General features: G+C 50.7%; 1 long non-coding RNA gene across 5 annotated transcripts in view; it reads left to right on the top strand.

Moving 5' to 3' along the window:
* The first annotated feature begins 9,884 nt into the window (after positions 1 to 9,884).
* Positions 9,885 to 10,693, top strand: part of LOC149743828 (uncharacterized) — a 34,448-nt gene continuing 33,639 nt past the window's right edge. For all 5 annotated transcript variants that reach the window (XR_016391727.1, XR_016391726.1, XR_016391725.1 and 2 more), the window contains exons 1-2: positions 9,885 to 10,104; positions 10,404 to 10,510. This is a non-coding gene — a long non-coding RNA (uncharacterized LOC149743828). The remainder of the gene's footprint in view (positions 10,105 to 10,403; positions 10,511 to 10,693) is intronic.

Below are 10,693 nucleotides of genomic sequence, written 5' to 3'. Positions count from 1 at the left end.
TGTAGACATACTAGAATTTCCTTACCTGATCCCTCTTAATGGCTATATTTATTGAATGTTCGTTTTTATATTAAATAATTCTGATATCAGTAATCTTATTACACATGTATTTGCACAAATGTTGCTCACACACCGGTTTCTTATCATTGGACTTTGCTTGTGGAATATGTAAAGATGAATTTGTGGTCAAGTTTATCATTCATTTCTTTGATGGTTTTTGGACTTTAAAAAAAAAATGCTTTACAAGGGCTCCATTTTGAAACCACAGAATAAAAATCATTCATACATGTTTTCTACGTGTCCTTTCATGGTTTCAGTTTTACAGTCCACGCAGCCCAAGTCCCCGCAAAATCCCCAAGTGCTCCCAGGAGGAGGGACCCGCCCGAGCGCTGTGGGCCGCTAGTGCGCCCGCCCCGCCGGGAATCGCGTGGGGAGCGCTTCTCCGCGGCAGCCTCCCGGCGACCTCTTCCCAGTACCCGCCCTCTTTCCGTTGCCGGGGTCGCTTCCCGCGGTGCCGATCCCCGAGCTAGCTCCGAGGCGGAAGCCGCGGGACGAACTCCGGCGTTTGGGCGGCCCGCGCTGTACCCTCGCCGGCAGGCAATCGGGATCAGTCCCTCGGACTTTCCCGCCGCTTGTCGGGCGCCAAGTGGCCGCTGCTTGGAGACCGTCCCTTCCATCCGGAGCTTCAGTGACCTTCGCGAGGGCTGAGACTCAGCCTCCGGGCACGAGGCAGAGTTCCGGGAGGCCGGCGACGCTGGCGGCGACTGTGCCGGTGGTGCCCGCCGTTCATGTTGTCGCCGGCGATAGGCCGCCGAGGAGGTCTAAACCTTCTGAGGCTGTCGCTGAGCCCTGGGAAGGGTTGGGTATACTGGATGGGTGGACCAGCACCCCGTGGTGCCCCTCGGGTCACGGTGACCACAGGGACTGTTGTGTGTGACCAGGAGAGTGTGTCCGTGACTGGCGTCGTCCTCCGTGTGTCCCGTTGGTCGTACTTTCTCATATTTTCCAACTCGCCTGGAGGTTAGGAGCAACACGGATGGACGCAGACATCACCAACCCTAACCCTAACCCTAACCCTGACCCTAACCCTAACCCTAACCCTCCCTTTTTGACCTTCAATGAGCCTTTCTGCGTGTGTAGTTGGGAATGAGGAATATGTGCTCTTTTATCTCTTATCTGGGCAGGGCCCAGCCTCCTCTCTCACTCCTGGTATTTTGGAGTATCTGTCCACAGGGGAGAAACTCCAGCTCTTCACCCTGGGACCCATCTATCTCCTGCCTCATAGGGATGGTGCAGGGGCTTAGACCACAGACTTCAATCCTGAAAGCTGTTACAGTGGAAGTGGCAGTTCCAGGACTCTGGAGAGGGACTCTGCTGGACCTCCAATGGCCGACCCTGGCCACTTTCATACAGTGCTTCACCACCCAGGCCCTCTCCTGGGCCATCATGCCCAGGTCTCCGAGGCAGGTGGTGGTGACGCACTTGGCCACACTGTTGAACTAGGTGACAGTGGCATGGATGGTTGGTGCCATGTGCTCATTTCCAAATGTGTTTTCTGGGACCAGATGGAGCCCAGGCACTGAGCGGGAACCACCTTCTTCAACATGTCCCGGGGAGCAGGGGGAACGTCACATGGGTCTTCCACACCCCGTCTTTGCATGCCCGGCAGGGGCATCACTGACAGTGGGAGCTCAGAAGTGGAGGATATAGCCAAGCCTGCCCATCTCCACTAACTGCCAGCTCCACAAGGCAGCTCAATTCTGCTCAACCCAAGGGAGCATCTTCCACCCACCCCAGTCACCCTTCTGCTCTAATTCCTTGTTCAAATGCACATTCCTCTGTGCAGCTACAACCAGGGGCTTTGCCTGTTTCTGTCCCTTGAGGTTAAGGGCACTTCAGATGTGTAATAGGTGCTGAGGCTGCTGAGTCTCTGGGCAGATTGGGGGGTGACCCGGGTACCTGGCTGCACACAGTGAGCTCTCCTCCCCCAAGCAATGGACCAGGCTCTGCCTGATGTTCTGCCTGTTCTACCTCTTTTAATCTGCACAGCCACTGTGTGGGAAGTCCTCTCATTGTCCATCTCTACTGATCTCAGGTGGACAGTGAACTTGCCCAGCTTACGTGGTTGATAAGTGGTGGATCTGGGGATCTGCACCCTGACCATAGGAGTCCACACCATGAAAAGGCAGGTGTGCGGCCCCAGGCCAACCATGGGTACCCACATACTCCGCACACCCATCGGAGCCAACGGTCCTGGTGCAGCTGTCTCTAGCACTGCGTTGACGCTTCTTCTGACCCTTCAGCAAGCAAGAACCTTGGAGCTGGCACTAGAGCAGGATAAAGAGAAAGGTTCACCCACGTAACTGACTTTCCCTGTGCCTTCCCCCAAACAGAAACATCTACTGTCTTTAAAAGGAATACCCAGCCCCTAAACCCTAACGCAGACAATCTTCCCTGCCCGCAGTCCCTTTACCCTCTGGCTTTGCCTCAGTGGACTCTAAAATCTCCTTCTGGACCAGGAAAATGGGGCATGGTGTTTCATGTCTGAGGCAGGCAAACTGACCTGCATGTATGCCAACTTTAGCCTAAAAAAGGGACAGAGCAGGGGCTGCCAGGTAAGCTGCAGGTACTAACACAACCAGGTGCCTAAGATGAGAGACAGAGCGTGGGGGTAGTCACGTGTATAACAGAGCCGGATGCCTGGCCTCTCACTCAATGCTGTGCACCCGAAGCACCCTCCTTTGGCTCTTGGACCCAGATGATGGCCTCAGCCCACTTCCAACCCCACTGTGGTTATCCTTGTACTGGAAGGCCTGAGCCCGACAGAGATTGTGTGAGTCTGGTCTTCTTATTGACACTCTCCTCTCCAAGGTCATGGGCACAGCATACTCCATCCTCCATGCACATGAGCACCAGGACTGAGCTTGAGACAGCTTTGTGAACATGTTGCTCACCTCACCTCCTCTTCTGGTCCCCAGTTATGGGTGTCAGAGGAGGGTAGGTGGATTGAGATGGGGCTACGGAGGGGATGAGTCTCTCGGGGACCAACTCAACCCCTCTGATTCCCAGGGAGGCTGGGACCCTATCCACAGCTTTCTGCCCCATTTGCTTCTTCGGGGGAAACCCCCAGACATAAGCGTTCCCATGGGAACTGAAAGGTGTGCGGGCTCCAGCGTTCTGCCTGTCCTTGCCCAGCACGGCCTCCACACTCCCACTCTGTGCTGAGGCCTAGCACAGTGGTATTTGGGTCGACAGAGGAGCCTGTGAGCCCAAGGCCACTCAGAGTTTTAGTTGGTCCTGCCGTTTATATTTGTGTTCTAATATGGGAGGAGCACCCCTATCCAGAGGCAGCCATGAGGACATCACTTCTCATGCACTGTGGACATGACTACTTAAGATGTCTAGAGAGATGATCTGAAACTCAGTTTATAATTTAGCCCCAGGGATTGTGTCTGTTTTATTCTTTAAATTTAGTGTCTAGGAAAATGCCTGCATGTACTGGGTACTTAATCTATATTACTGAATGAGTGAGTGCCAACCAGAACCATCCCAGGTATCTGGGTGGGCCTGGAGTTCCTCTGCCTGCTCCCAGAAATTCCTAATCTGGCCACACCAAGGACTAGGTCCAGAACCAGATGGATGCAACCACAAAACTTCTTGCAAATAGGAAATCAGGGTGATTTTCATGTGCTTTTCCAAACTCAGAAAAACCACAGGCCGGTGCAGGATGAGGCAGAGAGCTTCTTCACTGGGAAGAGAGAAATATAAATGTGAAGACACAGAGCATGGCCAGCAGCCCTCTCTGCAGAGCCAGCCACCAGGCAAGCATCTACCGTGACTTGCTACAGTAACCCTACGAGGTTCATACTTTTATCCCCCTACTTGTGTGAAGAGGAAAGTGAAGCTCAGAGAGGTGTGGTGACATTCCAAAGACACACAGACAAAGGTGGGACACTCGCCACCATGCTGTGGCTGGCACAGCCCTCGCCTATGAAACTGCTCATGTAGGACCTGCTGGGCAGTAGTGAAGGCCTGATAGGAGCACAGGGACAACGTGGTGGAGGTGATGTTTCTACCTGGGAATGCTGGTACCAGGGACTCTCTCTGATTCTTCCTTGTGCCTGCTTTGAGGGGCAACATTATTCAGGCATCGTCCGGGGACAGGGCTGTCTGTTTTCACACCGTGTGGACAAGGAAGGACATATACACAATGGCAGCATCATAAATCACCAGTAGGATCAGGATGTGGAGCTCAGACCAGAAACTAGTAGCATAGCAGGAAGTGGTGCAAGAGGAGGACCTGAGTGCCCATCTCGAAAAAAGTTCTAGGTTTAAAAGTATAAGTTAAGTGGAGGGGGCTGATCGACAGTCGACCCTTCAGGACATTCTGTTATCTGATGAACACCAGCACCTCCCTGTTTTAAGTACATCAGCCCAGTTAGGCATCAGTAAACATCACTGTTGACATAAGAAAATAGACGGTTAGGAATTACAAACAAGTACTCAAGATCATACAGGTCAAACAGGGAACTGCCCAAAGCACGGGCTGAATGACATTCCCTCTAAGCTGCCTGAGGCTTGGTCTGCTCTTGATGTGGAACAGAAGGCCCTGGAAAACCACATTCCTCAGAGGACCCCAGGCACTTGCCAGATTCATGTTTGGGTTCTAGGCCAACTCTGATCACCTGTAACTCTTGGGATTTGAGACTCCTCTGCACCTGTTTTCACTGAAGACCAGAATTTGATGTTGTTGGCGGCCTGCCCCTTGCCTCGAAACGTGGAAGAGTTGAACCCATTGACCAGCTCCACAAAGATCTCTGGGTGGAACTCTGCAAAGAACTGTCTGGTAGGTGGGCCAGGATTGATCAGGAGCCTACCTGAACATTGCCACAGGGAGAGTCCCCATGAGAATTTCTGTTCCTCAGTTCAGGAACAGAGAGGCATCTGTCAAGTTCCCCAGCCAGGGGGGAGAGCAGATGAAAGCTCTAGGGATCAGGTTTAACATGTGCACAGATGATCTTGGTCTCGAGCGCTCACCTCTCATCCTGCCAGCCACGAACTGCGATTTGGGCATGACAGACCCCCCGGGCTGCTGACACTTGACAACCTGCTCCTGCTCTGGAAGGACATACACCTCATCCCCTGGCCCCACCACCCCCTTCACACACAAACAATGCTGGGCTGCTCTCTGTTACCTTTCGGTGCCTCCTGCCAAATGGCCAGAGGTATCGGTGATGAAGGCTGAGCAATGTCCACAGCAACCAAAAAGTCCCTCAGCCCAGAGCCTCTGAAAAGTGGGGCACAACAGGAGAATAGATTGTTCTCTTGAGAGTCTCCAGTCGAGTGAGCTCTTGGGGGGCTCTCCCTATAATGTGGTGGCCTCATAACCAGTGTTTAAGTTCTGTTGGGGCCTCTCACCAAGGAAGTGAGGTCACTTATTCAAGATTTTATTACCTGGAATCCTCCCTTCAATCAAATCTACCCAAATCCGCTTCTATGCTGTTAACTGCTCCACCCCCCCATGTCATCCTCTTTTTTGTACACGATGAGGTGATACAACCCTGGACACAGCTGTCTGGAAATGTAACTAGGGTCCTAACTTTCAGGAGATAGAGCTGAAATCACTCCCTTTTCTCACCAGTTCTGTTTCCTGGAAAACACCGTGCTCCTCTCAGCTGTTCCTCAGTCTTCCAACCTGCATAGTGGAGATCGGGCTAGAATGTTCTTTCTAGGAGCATCGCCATGTGCATTGAGATAATATCTATAACAGCTGTGGCTAGTGTCACATGTGTCTAAACCGCAAAGTAGAGACTGGAAAATTACAAGAAGTGGGGTGGGTCACAGCATAAAATAACTCAGAAGATGTCCGAGTTTCAGTAAGGTGAAATTGGAACTGTCACTTCCCCTCTTGGCCTCATTTTTAGGTCAGCAGCATGAAGGGGTTGAAATTAATGGAAATTCACACATTGTCACCCTTTGGAGTAAAACTGTTCAGTTGTTTCCTGTTATAATTTGAATGAGACCCAAGTGACTCAAATTGGCCTGTGCAGTGGGCAGCCTCCACATGGCACCCAGTGACCCCATCTTTGCTATACATACTGCTGTGTAAGTACTAAGTGGTTAGCAAATACCCCAATCAGTAGATTTTAGTCAAAGTGATGGAATGTCACGTGTATGCTTTAATTTCAAAAATCGCTCACTTTCCTTTTATTCCCCAATTTCCACTTCCCTCTCTCCTATCCCTGAATTTAGGAATCAAACACAGATATTTTGAGCTGTCATATAAAGAGCCACACAAAGGAGAGAATCGAGGCATTGTCCAAGTCAACACACAGAAAGGAACTCAAACTCCAAATCCAACCTGCATCCTGAATCCTGTGAGTAAAGTTGGGACCAAATCCTCTGTCACTTGAGTCTCAGTTGAGGCTGCAGCCCCAGCCTGTGAGGCACCTTGAGGCAGAGGAGTCCATTAAGCTGTGCCTGTATTTCTTACCCACAAAAATTGCGAGCTATTAAATGTATGTAATTTTAAGATGTAAGGTTTGGGGTAAATGTTGTTAGAAAGAAACAGATACCTACCTAACAGTCTAGCACACCCCAGGATATGGCCCTGACTTCCTGACTCCCCCTAACCCCCGCAGGTTTTTCTCCAGTTCTACTCATCACTTTCCAGCTTCTCTGGCCCACTCACTTCTGCCCACATGTGTCTGCAGAAGTGGTGACTTCTCCCTGACATGCTGCTCCCAGATGTGTGAGGTCTGGCTCGCTCTTGTCATTCTGGTCCCCGTAACTGTCACTCCAGTGAGGCCTCTGAGACCCTCCTACCCAGGGATTCCCCAAACCTCCCTCAGAGCACAGTCTTTATTTCCAGTCTCACACTTGCTCTTTTCTTTCATATGTCTTGCTCCTGTACTTTTGGCCATCTCTGCTCCAGGCTGTGAGCTCCTGGAAACTAGGGAACTCTTGGTCATTTTGTGCCCCACACAAGGGCACCTGGCAGAGAAGGAGTGCTTGGTGCATAGTTGCTGAAGGAATATATGTGACTATCTTGGCGTCCTCCTCCCTTTTAACCAGCTGGACTGTGGAGGTGAATGCTACTAACAAGAGTTTAAAGGTGTATGTGTAGCAGGGGGGACAACATAGCCCTCTATGTGGCCCTCAGTGGGTATCAGTGATGCAAAAGCCTGTCTGCTCCTAGGTGACCAGCACTACAACTGTGGTCCCGGGCCTGCACACCCCTCAAAAACTGGTACCTTTATTTGGGTGTCCTCAACACAGAGGCTCCTCAGAGTCACAGGGGCATAGAAGAGACCATACAAGTTCCAGGACAGTGCAGTGAAAGTGGCCCCAGAAGCTTCCTTTTCCCCACCTTTTTGTCCATCACTGTGGTGTCTCTCTGCTCATGAGGGATGACCTCAGCCAAAACAATGATATTCCCACATCCAAATGAGGACCACGAGGCCCCAACAAAGACTGGTCTTCTTCCTAGAACCCTGGCTCTGGGTCTGAGGCTCTGCCCGCTTGTGCTCACAAGGCCTCGTTTCCCCAGCTAATCCCTCCTCTGAGGGACCTCCGTGAAGTGGAAAGCATTTTGCTAAACTCTCAGAACACAGTGGTCAGTGGTGGAGAATCAAGGTTCTCAACAGTCTTTCCAAGCATGCAGAACACTTGCAATCCGCCACGGCAAGCACACAATTTGTAGAGAAAGAAAGCCCTTCTCCCCTGCAGCACTGTCTACACTGGGGAATGGGGTGTGTGCTCAGCCTTGGTCTAGAAGATCAGAATGGTGGACTGTAAGACCCCAGGCCCTGTCCCCTGGAGAACACTAGCGAGATGGCCCACGCCCAGACAGGTCTGTGGGAACCTGGAGAATCCCCCTCATTCTTTCGACCTCTGGACACACTGCCAGAGGGGTGGACGCCCCTGCTCCATGGCAGAGCTGTCTCCAACATTTTCCTGCTCTCCTCGGCACCTACATATTGTTTTCCCTTCCTTAACCACCCTCGCATCACCCCCAGCTGTGAACCCTATTTCTATTTGTACATACATGCGTCTGCATGGAGATGCGGAGAGAGTAATGGCCCAAATTGCACAGGCTTGGCAGGGGTTCACCAGGATCTTAAGGGCTCTTATTTCAAAACTAAACGTGATGGGAGGGACTGAGTACTGGCTTAGGGAGCTGGATTCCTCACTCTTATTCTGGCCTCTGGTCACATATGGTGTCCTAGACAAGTCCCTGCCTCTTTCTGGGCTTCAGTTTTCAAATTATATAAAGAGGGCTTCGATGCAGAGATGCATAGGCACGTGCACAGCCAGACAGGTCCCCAGGCTCCAGCAAGAGTAGATGGGTTGTTGGCGTGAGTGAGCTCAGGCAGGCACAGGTACACAGGCCTCCTAACATGGGCAGATGCAGGCGGACATGTAGCAGGAGTGACCAGGATACCTATGTCCTAGCACAAGCAAGAGACAGGGCGCCTGTACCCCACCTTCCTGCACCAGCATGAACACTGCAAGAAGGGCTCTCCTCAAAGGTGAGCTCTGTCTGATGCCCCCACCTGCTGTGTCTAAAAGGTCCACATTCTCTGGAGCCCTAAGGATGAAGATCATTCACAGTGAAGTGGTTCCCAGCAAGTAAATTGGGGATGGAAGTGATATTTTCTTTGTAGAGGCTCAGGCCCTGGAAACACGCTCCCTGATTTGCCATACATTTTCCCATTACAACTGAGTGGAATAAACCCAAGGAACATACCCGTAGTTGAAAGCACATGTTATTGTTGGACAATCCACAAATTGAACGTTGCTGGGTCCCTGAATCTCTTATTGGAAGAAAATCAACAAGCAGAATCATTTGCTATTTCAAAGCCTTTGTTGAGCTCTTATATGATGTGAGTGTAAGTTTATGAAAGGTTCAAACAACTGATATTTTCATGTATATCTGTTAAGCAGCTAATTTTAAAGTCTGTAACAAAAGTATGTTCTGAAGAAATTTTTTCAAGAAAAATTACTTTCCAAAGTCTGAAAACAGAAAATCCCACGTGAAGTTCTGAAAGGATAAGTTTTAAAATGTAATTCATGAGTTTGTTTATTTAAGGAACTGATTATGAATTTTGTAAATAATTTTGGATATTAGAAATGTGTATCTTAAATACATTATCATTTTGTTTTCTGATATTTTATATTTAACGTATTTTACATTACTTTCTTGTACATAAAAATATAATTGAATAAAGGTGGTCATAAGCAGAATGTTTTTTCTAGTTTCCTTATTTTTTTAGAGGATTTGCTAAATGAGGGAAAACACAGTTTGATTCCCTCCCTGACAAGCTCCAAGGTATGTCAGCTGTATTCCACTGCTTCAGATAGCTAACGATTTCTTGGAATTAACTGTGGACTCCTATTCTCAAATGAGGAAAAGTCCATAGATTTTCTACTCTCATCTTCTGTTTCAGTTATTTGTGATTGTGATCAACTCTGTATATTACTATAGAGAATTTTATTCGAAGCAGAGCAGCTGTCCTCTGTGTCTAACAGGTTGAAGATCCAGTGGAGAATCCGATGGTGGAAATTGGTGACTCTTTTCTAGGGACCTGAAATGGATACTCTCATTGTGGCATAGAATAGAGGTTATTATCATTTTTGGGGGGATGACCTAAAAACCAGATGACATGGCTCCAAAGAGTGGGGCACATCTCAGGCAAGAGAGCGGACATGGCTGGATCAGAGCATCACCAGTGCCATCAGCAGAGAGGCTGGGGCACTGAGATTTTGAGTAACTTAGCATCCTGGCTGGGAGGGGCCACATGTTCTCCAGTGAGTTCGAGCATCCTACACTTCCCCCAAGGGCCTGCAGGGGAGGCACGAAGCCACTATGTCACAGGCGATGGGGCGCATGCGCAACTGCACCCGGACTTGATGGGCGGTCTTCCCTGAGGACGGAGTGGAGGCGCCATGGCGGTTGCGGGCCCGCGTGTGGGGCTGGCTGGTCTGCGGGAGGAAGACGTTCCCCGCCCGCGCCCCGGCCGGTGCAAAGGGGCTGTGCCCGCTCCTCGAGGCTCCGCGTCTTCCTTTCCGGCCACCCCGCGCGGTGTATCCCCACCTTCTCAGGTAACGTTCGATGTCGCTTGTTGTCCCTCGGATCCGGTCTACGAGGGGCCGGCGGCGTGGAGGCTGTTCCCGGCGGGGCGTCTGTTCCGGACGCGGGGCGGTTGGCGGGAGGAGCTCCGCCCGAGGCGGAGCGCGGGGAGCGCGTGTCCTCGTGGGCGGCGCGGCTGGGCCCCGGACCCTCGGGCCGCGGGGAAGGAGCTGTGGCGCGGGCGACCGGGAGAGTTCAACGTCGCGGACAGACTCTGCTGCGTTTCCTCAGACGCCCCCGGAAGGTTGTAAAAATGTCTCTTTTTTTTTAGTGGCCAAGAGAAATGTTTCCGCCCCTTGTCCTCAATAGCACGGAATTATCCACTTATTCCTTTGTTCAAAGACCTTAACTAACAGACTATACACGGATGATGTGCAGGTAACGTGGATCTAGTTGAAAACGTATTGAAAGATTAAAAAAACAGGACTTCCCTGGTGGTCCAGTGGTTGAGAGTCCGCCTGCCGATGCAGGGGACACGGGTTCGTGCCCCAAAGAGTAAAAAAAAACAGTGTAGTAAAACACACTGTGTTAAGTTTTATAGTTTAAACATGTCAGAATCAG

This window comes from Delphinapterus leucas, unplaced genomic scaffold (genome assembly GCF_059928025.1).
Source record: "Delphinapterus leucas isolate spDelLeu-1000000601 "Yukka" unplaced genomic scaffold, BTC_Dleu_Yukka2 spDelLeu_asBTCV2_sq67, whole genome shotgun sequence".
Lineage (NCBI taxonomy): Eukaryota > Metazoa > Chordata > Mammalia > Artiodactyla > Monodontidae > Delphinapterus > Delphinapterus leucas.
This window is presented reverse-complemented; position numbering and strand designations above follow the sequence as displayed.